Source organism: Lipotes vexillifer, unplaced genomic scaffold, assembly GCF_000442215.2.
Source record: "Lipotes vexillifer unplaced genomic scaffold, Lipotes_vexillifer_v1.1 scaffold730, whole genome shotgun sequence".
NCBI classification, from domain to species: domain Eukaryota; kingdom Metazoa; phylum Chordata; class Mammalia; order Artiodactyla; family Lipotidae; genus Lipotes; species Lipotes vexillifer.
Window position 1 is genome coordinate 173192 of NW_006793934.1, and position 10924 is coordinate 184115.

The 10924-nt window shown below is 41.0% G+C and overlaps 1 protein-coding gene across 2 annotated transcripts in view; it reads right to left on the minus strand.

Annotated features, from left to right (window-relative positions):
* SMAD1 (SMAD family member 1) overlaps nt 1-10924 on the minus strand; it is a 78717-nt gene that overhangs the window by 66878 nt on the left and 915 nt on the right. The window contains exon 1 of one of the 2 annotated variants that reach the window (XM_007466899.1): nt 10413-10781. The exons of the other annotated variant lie outside the window; for it this stretch is intronic. The gene's annotated coding sequence lies outside the window, so the exon portion shown is untranslated. Of the gene's footprint in view, nt 1-10412; nt 10782-10924 lie in introns of those variants that run through there. 2 annotated transcript variants of the gene reach the window in all.

Sequence of the window (10924 nt, forward strand, 5' to 3'; positions counted from 1 at the left end):
AACGGGAGAGGCCACAACAGTGAGAGGCCCGTGTACCGCAAAAAAAAAAAAAAAAAAAGTTTACCCATCACGCCAGCTGGTTGAGAACCTGCATAGAACTGAGAGCCCCTAAAGCGCTGGCAACACCTCACATTCCAATGAGGAGACTCCTAGCCCAATGTCATGAGGATAGCGGGTCAACATCAAGGAAATGGGATGGATATGGCCTCTTATAACTCCAGCTTACATTCACTGTGTACCTCCTTGTGACCCCAGCTTCTCTTAGGAGGCAGGGAAACTTTGGCTTCCTTTCCTTCTGTGAGAAAAGACCAGTTTCCCCAGACTGATCCTTCCTGGTCCACAAAGAATGATACAATAAAGTAAAAGAGAAGACATCGTCCCCATTCCAGTGAAGAGTCTCATCCAGGACACAGCAGAACAGTTCATGTCTATTAGTAGTTTGCATTTCATTCATTTGTGAATTGTTCCTGTCCTTTACCAATTTTTTTAGGAGCCCAGAATTTCATTTATTTTTTTTAATTGAAGCATACTTGATTTACGTTTCAGGTGTATACACATACACACACACACACACACACACACACACACAAATTCTTTTTCACACTGTTTTCCATTATAGGTTATTCCAAGATATTAAGTATAGTTCCCTGTGCTATACAGTAGATCCTTGCAGTTTATCTATTTTACATAGAGTAGTGTGTATCTGTTAATCCCAAATTCATCCCTCCCCCGCTTTCCCCCTTGGTGACCATAAATTTGTTTTCTATGTCTGTGAGTCTTTTGTAAATGTTCATTGTATCATGTTTTTAGATTCCACATATAAGTGATAGCATATGATACTTGTCTTTGTCTGCCTGACTTCACCTAGTATGATACTCTCCAGGTCCATGTACCAATTTTCTGTAGGGGTGGAATTTCCTATTGATTTAAAAAGTTTTTTTACAAGAAGAGTAACTTGCTGCAAATTTGAAAGGTTGTATTTTTGTGTGTGGTCATTCAAGAGTGTGTGTTTTTGGTCACATAAATGTTGTCAAATCTATAAATTTTTCCTTTATGGTTTCTGCTTTCAGAGCCATGTTTAAAAGAGCTCTACAGGGACTTCCCTGGTGGTCCAGTGGTTAAGACTCCACACTCCCAATGGAGGGGGCACGGGTTCGATCCCTGGTGGGGGAACTAAGATCCCGCATGCCACACAGTGTGGCCAAAACAAAAACAAAAGAGCTCTACAGGCAGCTATTAGTACTACCCCAGCCCCCATACCCCCATCTCTTGAAAATGACAATTCACTCAATCAATGACAATCTTGAGAATCCATCTCCCCCTTTCCTTCTGACAATATGACAAGAATCCACACCGGAATCTTTCTTCACTGAGTGTGTATTCTCTAGTGAAAAAACATTTTTTTAACACTAATGAATAGTGTAAGAAAAATCCATAGATAAATTCACAATACTTACTTTTAAAAGCTCTGGGCAACTTTAAATAGCTTTTTAAAATCATTAAAAGGGCATTCTTCTCTTAGTTCAATTACTATACTTTTCTTAAAAAACTTTAGCCGGCATTGTCAGGGAAACGCTCCATCTACAAATTCCCAAACTTGATATTCCACAATTTCACTATCAGGATTCCCATTGCTTAACCCTTCTCAGTTCATTTAATCCATTAGACTCCTTATAACCTGTAACCCCTTATCTAGATTGGATTCGATATTGCTCTCATTAACATTCTAGACTCTACAATCACATTGACTCTTACAAATATTAAATAGCTAACATTTTCCAAATGCTTATTATGTGCCAGGTCCTAGGCTAAGTCCTTTACGTATCCTGTACTTCACTGACTGCAAGATGTACCCTCTCCTAACCAGGAAATTTACAGTCAGTGGTATGTTGTGCCTAAATGATGGTTTTTTCCTCAGTAGTACATAAAATAACATCTTATGATTAACAGCATCTTAGATGAAATATGGAAGGATAACTCATCTCATCTTTCTATCAATCCTGAGGCTGATACTATTATCTCTATTTTTCAGATGAGGAAAGTGAGACTCAAAAAGTTAATGGTGAAAAAAATTTTAAAAATTTTAAAAAAAAGTTAATGGTCACAACATTGTAAATCAACTATAGTTCAATTTTAAAAAATTAGAAAAAAAAAGTTAATGGCAGCTTTCCCAAAGTTATAAAAAAGGAAGTCAGTGCTGGGGGCTGGGACTTAAACCCAGGCAACCGGACTCTAGAAACTCATTTCTTAGCCTATTTTCTATCCCTCAGCCAGAATCATCTCTGCCAACATTCCTCTCCAATCTTACTTTCAGGCACCAAGTTACACTAAAAAGCAACAATTACTAGTCTACTCTACAGCCACATCAAACCTCACCCCAGGCTTCCTCCGACTGTTCAGCCTCTGAATTCGCCATAGATTTCCTGGCACATCACCTACAATAGTTCTTCCAAAACTTCTCCATTATTCTTAAACTTCCAGTACCATTTTCTAATTCTCCCGGCTCACCATCCCAATGAAGGGACTGACTTGCCTCCGACACTACTGGGAAAACCAGCGCAAGCTGACATGAGCTCTGTGCCATCTGCTTTCCTCTCTCGGACCCCATTCTGCTTCCTTCTCAGACAATCTCCCTCCTTACCATGACTAATATTTTGTCACCTGCGGTCCAGATCACTAACTCCATCATCTCATCTCTGATTGCTTTCTGTCCATTAACTTCTTTTCCTCAACCTTCAAATAAGAAGTCATCTCATCAATTTTGAAACATAAGTCACTCGAGGGCATAGAAGACTCTGTTTCTCATTTCTTAATATACTCAGTCTCTTCACCTCAGCTGCATTCACTTGATTACCCTGACCTTCTCTCCTTCACCCTGAACCATACAACATGTCCCCCTTTGAACCTTCCTCTGGACTCTCTCTTCCCTTGGCTTCCTGGTTTAACTTCTCCTCTGACCCCACACCTTTCTTTCAGTTCCTTCTTTTGTCTACTTCAAACATGCCTCTCCTTTCTACCACTTCCTAATTGTGGGCATCAATGGAAGATTCAACCCACCAGCTCTCTGTTTCTCTGTACATGATCCTCTCCAAATACCCATCCATTCCCGGACGTTCCACCATCATTCCCAACAGATCACTACTTGGCATCTACGTAAAGCTCCGAGCCCTCCCCTAGGCTTTAGCTCAGTTATGTATCTCCAACTTGCCTGTAGAATACTTAGATACCCCACCTTAAATTCAACCTGCCAATTCTAATTTATCATTCACACAATTTTTATTCCTTCCAGAACCAGTTCTTCTCTATTCTTAAGTAAAGGCTTTATTAATTTTCCAGCCACTCAGGTTGGAAACTTAAGAATAACCTGACACCCCTCTTTCCCATTACTCTATAGCCAAATAAACACCAGGTGTCTTTTCACTCACAAAACCCACCCCATCAGAGAGAGAGAACTCAAAGCGCTTTCTTATCAATCTCCTGGCATATGGACCCTACCCTCTCCAACCCAAACTGCAAGTTCAAGCACCTTCTGTGACTTCCCAGTGCTTCCTTATTCTGGCACGCTGAGGTCCTCAAACCCGCATCCTCAGCTTAACCTTTCCAAACACCTCTCCCAGCTCACCACACGGGACCCCATCAGGAATACCCTCTGTGGTCAGTCAGAGCTGCAGACTGGCCTCCAGATCTGTGCTGTCCAATGTGACAGCTCATTGTTAAACAGGTGGCTATTTAAACATAAATTAATGAAAATTTAAAATGCAGTCCTCAGTTGCACTAGCCACATTTTAAATGCACAACAGCCACTCACGGCTAGTGGCTATAGTGCTGGACGGCACAGATACAGCGCACTTCCATCACTGCAGAGTTCTATCGGACAGCGCTGCTCCTGTTACCTCGAGTCTTCCACGCTGCTACTCTGCCCAAATGTCTCTTCCTTCTCCCAGTGCAAAACCACATGTCCTTCCACATCACAGTGGGCCTCATGTGAACTGTCTGTACAACTTACCCCTGTATTACCTTGCAACAACTCTTGTGATGTTGCATTTAATTTTTCATTTTTGTGGGTCTCCTCACTAATTACTGAGCCACTCTGAACTAACAGATTCACTAAGTGAAGCATATGCTCATTACCACACTGCATCAAAATTATCAAATAGGGAGATATTTAATACCTCTCTCCTCCATTAAAAAGACATGTTTTCCTTCAATCTAAACAAAAGATCTTGCACTTAGCTAACTAATGACTTAATTTAATGCCTAATTATAATACTTGAAAGATAATGAGTTCCCTTTTCTTCTTGTGGTATTCGAAACTGAAAGAAAAAAAACTATAAAGGTCTGAAAACTTCCACTTTGCACAAGCACACCGCAAAGAAACCACAAAAGATAGACACAGAGAGGAAAATGAATGAATAGTTTGAGTAACTATACCTTAACTATCTGGAATTGTAGGAAAAAATATAGTACAGCTGCCCTAAAATTAAGGGGAAACTACAAATAAAGCATTAAAAAATTACACGTATAAATATATTTTTGAATCAAAAGCTAGACCCCTCTATCCTCCTTTTTGCAAACATGACATAGTGAATATTTATTTTCACCGTGAGCTCAAAAGCATATAGATGCATAAGTAACTGCTGTGTATGTTGTATGTGTTCCTTGAAATCCAGGCTTGTTTGTCTCAAGAAAATTAGTTAAGAAATCAATCCACCAGCCATAGACCTGGGTTCTATATAAGGCTCCTATGTGAACACTAGGAACCAAGCAGAGAGATCTGGGAGAATTGCCAGGTATGGATTCCCTCAAATCTTAGAGAGTTTGATGCTTTATCTTCAAGAGGGAATGTTCTCTAAAGTTCTGATTTTAGCTTATTAAAAAATCACAGGGGGCTTCCCTGGTGGCGCAGTGGTTGAGAGTCCGCCTGCCGATGCAGGGGACACGGGTTCGTGCCCCAGTCGGGGAGGATCCCACATGCCGCGGAGCGCCTGGGCCCGTGAGCCATGGCCGCTGAGCCTGCGCGTCCGGAGCCTGTGCTCCGCAGCGGGAGAGACCGCGGCAGTGAGAGGCCCACATACCGCAAAAGAAAAAAAAAAAAATCAAATCACAGGGCTTCCCTGGTGGCGCAGTGGTTAAGAATCCACCTGCCAATGCAGGGGCCACGAGTTCGAGCCCTCGTCCAGGAAGATCCCACATGCCGTGAAGCAACTAAGCCCATGCGCCACAACTACTGAGTCTGCATGCCACAATTACTGAAGTCCGCGCACCTAGAGCCCGTGCTCTGCAACAAGAAGCCACCGCAATGAGAAGCCCGCACATCACAACGAAGAGGAGCCCCTGCTCGCCACAGCTAGAGAACGCCCGCGCACAGCAACGAAGACCCAACGCAGCCAAAAAATAAAATAATAAATTAATGTTTAAAAAATCACAAAGATGTTAAACTTCTCAAATACTGCAGTTCCCAGTATCTGCCTAAAAGCCCCATGCAGTCATTGGAGTTGAACTGTTTTTGAAAGACTGGCTTTTCCCATCTGAAAGACAGCTTTCCTTATGCAAATGAATGTTCTACAGGGCCCGCTCATTTCTGCAAGTCAGCCAGCAATAGCTGTAAATGTCACTTTTTTTGCCTAGGACTAGTAGTACATCTCTAAAACTGACATTATTTTAATAATGAACACCATAGTTAAGATTTTGACTTAGATTTTAAGTAAGTACATTCATGCAACTTAGTTTTTTTTTTTTAAAGGCAGTAACTCCAGAAGTATTAAAAATACTTCAGGTATTTTTGCAGCAAATCAGATGACAGGTCACCAGATTAGCCTAAATAGTTGCAATATGACATAATAGCAGAAAAGGGGGATAAAGAATCAAGAGCTTTCAATTCAAGGCAAAATGGTGATGCCTCTATTTGTTACCAAAGCACTTCCTGCTAATCTTGGTACCAAAAATTAAGACCAGAGCCTCCAGGCTGGTGAACACATCAAGGTGCTATGCAGGTGGGGCGCCTGGAGAGGGCATGGAGCTCATGGCACCCTTCCCCCATACCTTGCCCTGTGCATCTCTTCCATCTGGCTGTTCCTGAGTTATATCCTTTCATAATAAACCGGTAATAGTAAGTTTTTTAAAAAGAAAAGAAAAACCACATACAGAAGTACAATTACACAGAACACTTCATCAGCCTCAATGTCATTTTATAACTTTATATTTCATTTCTAAATTTTTATATTTAAATTATTCCTTTTCTCCTTAGACCTTACCAATTCTCTCCCTAGTATCTCCTAACTCCTTCCCTAAATACCCCAATCTCTGACTTTTGGTTAGGAATATAATTTGTTTTTGAGAGCCAAACGAGGAGATTTGTACAGCAGACTTGCCTGATTTAATTTGAACTTCGTAGAATCTCAGATCTACCATTTTCTAGTAAGGTCCCATTGACTAAATCAGGCATAAGGCGTTTCTTTTCCATCTCTAAAATTAAAAAAAAAAAAAAAAATCAATTTTAATCTGTAAAAAACACCTGAGGTTGTCAGACTTGATTCATACTCAGCTCAAATAATGTTGGGTACAAAAAGTTAACATCATGCCAAAAAATTCTTCTTTCCTCCCCTCCCCAATTAACACTGGATATGCTCAGACCAAAGGCCCAGGAGCACAGTGAGTGAGGAAGGAAAAGACAAACAAATGGGAACTTGACAATGACAGTGATCCAGGTGCAGGCTGTCCTTCCTCCAATCACTGGATGGGTGACTTCAGGCAAGTCCGCTATCTTCCCTGGGCCTCGGATTGCTCAACTTGATAGGAACATCAAAGTAGCTTTTAACACTCAATATCTCTATTCTTTGTAAAGGAAATTACAAATCAGTGTTTATGAACACACTTGGCAAGGCAGTCCCATGGATGTCCTTCACCTGAAATTTGGGTACTTCTGTGCACACACAAGCTTCAGGGCATATAAGCATTTTTGGATTAGAGGATGGGAGCGTGATAGGGGATCCAGGGTTTCATCAAATTCTTAAATAGCCCTGACGAAAAAAAATAAAAATAAAAATGACTGAACTGTAAGACTATACAAAAATAGACATAAATGTAAAAAAAGAAAAAAAATTCCAAGGAATTTGCAATGAACTATTTGCATCTCAAGGTGCAGTGTTTACCAGCTAAAGAAGACTAATTTTAATGAGATAAACTGAACTACTGGAACTTTCTTTTTTAGTACCATCAGCTTGTGATCACACAAGAAAAAAGCAAGGGGAAAGTGACAGGAATTATCCAGAAAAGCAGAGATAAAACCAATTTGGCTTTGAAATGCATTACTTTTATGTCAGATTTAGTCTTCCAATTATGTTCTGCTTAGAGAGGTGTTAACATTATGTTTCCTTTCTTAAGCACTTAAAGGAAGACAACAGAAGATGGCCCAGAAAAGCACAATAGAAGGCAAAGTTGTCTAAAAGACTAAAAAATAAAAGCAAAGTCATGTCTATACCAGAATAATAAAGCCCAGCAGAACAATGATTATTCAGGTATTCTAGATATATATATATATTTAAAAGTGAGGGGACTTCCCTGGTGGTGCAGTGGTTAAGAATCCGCCTGCCAATGCAGGGAACACGGGTTCGAGCCCAGGTCTGAGAAGATCACACATGCCGCAGAGCAACTAAGCCCCTGCACCACAACTACTGAGCCTGCGCTCTAGAGCCCATGAGCCACAACTACTGAGCCCACGCACCACGACTACTGAAGCCCGTGCACCTAGAGCCCATGCTCCGCAACAAGAGAAGCCACCGCAATGAGAAGCCCGTGCACCGCAATGAAGAGTAGCCCCTGCTCGCCGCAACTAGAGAAAGCCCGCACGCAGCAACGAACACCCAACACCGCCAAAAATTAATTAATTAATTTGTTAGAAAAGTGAGGCTCTAGAGTGAGCTTGCCTTGTTCACTTCATGGCTAAGAATATAATCACTAGTTACACGTAGCCTGAGGCAAGACAATGAATCACTCAGAACTCAGTTTCCTTACCTGTAAAAACGTGACAACAACAGTACTTAGGGAAGTTTTGACGCTTAAATGAGATATGAGTATTAAAGACAAGGACACAGAAAAAAAAAAATCAGCTACAATTATTTCCCCTACCCAAAGCTCTAAATCAAATTAGAAGCCATGACATCAATGATAAATATGACTGACAGAAAAGTCAACCTCGTTTTATGCAGTAGCTTCAACTGTCACTTCCAAACTCTTTTAACTAGAGCAACTAGGAAGCAGCAAAATTAATTGACATATTTCTTTCTCCCCTCGACCTCACAAACTCATCCACAGAGGTACCAAGTAGAGAAGCAGCTGAAAGGTGAGTAGAAAGTGTGGATGAGCAGAGGCGAAAGGTCTAGAGCAGCACTGTCCAATAGAACCTTCTGTGATGATGGGAATGTTCTATGTATACATTCTCCAAGGTGGTAGCCACTAGCCACATTAGCTACTGAGCACGTGAACTGTGGCTAGTGCTACTGAGATGAATTTTTATTTTAATTTAATTTAAATTAATTTAAACTTAAATACCCACACATGGTTATGGCTACCTAATTGGACGGCACAGCCCTAGATGACCCATAAATTGAATAAGGATTGCCAGAAATTTAAGCAAAAACTAAGAATCTTCTTTTCCTGAATTGTTTATATGTTCAATTCAAATATCTCTGTTTCCAGTGGAGACCTGGTAACTATGATTAAAGAAATAACATATCAGCGTTTGCATCAATACAGTGCAACTCAGTGTTAATAAAAGGATCAGAGATGTGAAATATGTGGTCCTCTGATATTTTATAAGGTCCCTAAGGCCAAGTTAAATTCAAGCTCACGTGAAGCTTGATTCAGTGCATGGATCAGAGCTGCAACGGTCCTTATCGGCACCCTCAAAGCATCTGTTTCTCCACTACCAAATGGAATGCTACTTAGACAATGCAGACTGAACATGCCTTAATTTAGCTTCCATTTTTTCAGAAATTCAGAGTTCTGTAAGCCTTTCCCCTTTTCAGAAACACTAGCGTTCCTTGCCAGTTTGGCCCTTCCACTATAAACTAAATCCATGTACCACCCATATCTGAAGGATAACGCCAGACTCCTGCTTAGCTGCCCCTGTAACATGGTTTAATTATGATGACTGAACTAATAGGCTGACATCATAGACTTTTACAGGCTGACCCCATGTCATCCTGATGTATCATTTTGCACCAGTTCAGTGCTGTAAATCAATTTAAGATCTCAAGCAGGTTGAATAGGCTGGTAATGATGCTTTCTCTGCCGTCTCTGGAGACTCTACATTATACACAACTTACATTATTTATAAAGCCTCAATGATGCTTCCATTAGCCTTGTAAGACTACACAAATGAGATCTTTTATACACACACAACTTGGCCTTGATTATGTAGGCGACTGCAGCTTAAATATACTCATTACACTCAAGTTTATTCTTTTTCCACTCTAACCAAGTTACTAAACCCAGACTTACTAGAAATCAAAATTACAAACTGCAATTTAGTTTTCAACTAATAAATGTATTTGGAAAAATGAGACTTACTTCCTCTTAATGCTTTAATGAACTTAGTAGAAAAAAACATTAAATTCCAAGAGGTGTAAAAAGTTCATATTTTAAATTGTCTAAAAACTGTCGTTTCTCTAAAATGCAAAGGTCATCAGCTCTTCAAGGGTATAAAACCAAAGGATACTGCAAAAAGGAAAAATGTATTTGGTTACATACCTATGCTTGGAGGGGTCAAAACTAAATCAAGGACAAATCCCTACCCTCAGAAGAAACCTGATCCTGCCTGGATCCTCCAGAGGCTCTGACATCGCCCACCTCTAAGAAAATCATCTCCAACGACCCTGGTTACAGTTTCCTAAGAACTGCAATATTACACAAATGTACACCACCTGCACAGAAATATCAAATAACTGCAAATGGGAAAGAGGGAGAGAGAGGGGAGGACAAACATTTAAATCAGTTACAGCATATTTAGGCCTGGCACCTCCATCAGAATTAACACTGATGCAAAATATTTATACTATACGGGGCAGTGCGCATTGATTATGCCCTGATTCTTTTTAAATCGTGGTTCCAATACACCTCAGCTACCTCCAATAAAGCGTCAAGAGGTAATGAGAAACAAGATGAAAAATCAACATGGGCAGAGAACAGTTTTCTCATTGTGCTACTGAATGCAGGCATGTTATCCACGGCAGGTAATGAAAGCGAGAAACGTTCTGAAATAAAGGCATTTTGCGATTGAGCTGCTTGCTAGGAGTTTCAGTAAGAAGAAGCACATACAGAGATCAGGCAACTTCTGTATCATTCCACCTACTCTGAAATTTCAGCAAGAGAACCTCAGGGGAAAGCAAGAGGCCGGCTGTCACAGCACTCACGACAACGATGTTTTCTCGGGAGAGGGTTCGGAGACGCGCCTCGATTTTTCAGAAGGGAAGCGCCCGGCCGGGGGCCTTGCAAGTGCACTGAAACATCGTCCGCGCCGCAAAATAAACAAAAGCCGCAGCTACTGTAGTTGTTAAGATCCGGCAGGCATTTGTTCCCCATCCTTTCCCAAAGTACATCAGGCAAACGCTCTCCCTGGAAGCCTTCATATATATTAAGCAACTAGAAAAACAAGCCCACGTCTGTCTCTCTCACACCCAACACCCCCCCCCTTCCTGCAGAAACAACCCCGAGAAACACTAACAAAGACCGGGCGCAGAGTAAATGAACAGTTGCTGCACAGCGAACTCACAAATACACATGCAGTGAGGCAATCGAATCCGGGAAAGGGAAAGGAATGAGACGACACTCGGAGACTCCAGGGGGTGTAGGCGGAAGAGAAAAAAAAAAAAAAATACGCGCGCCGCCGCCGCCAAACCTTTGAATAAATGAGAGGGAATTTCAG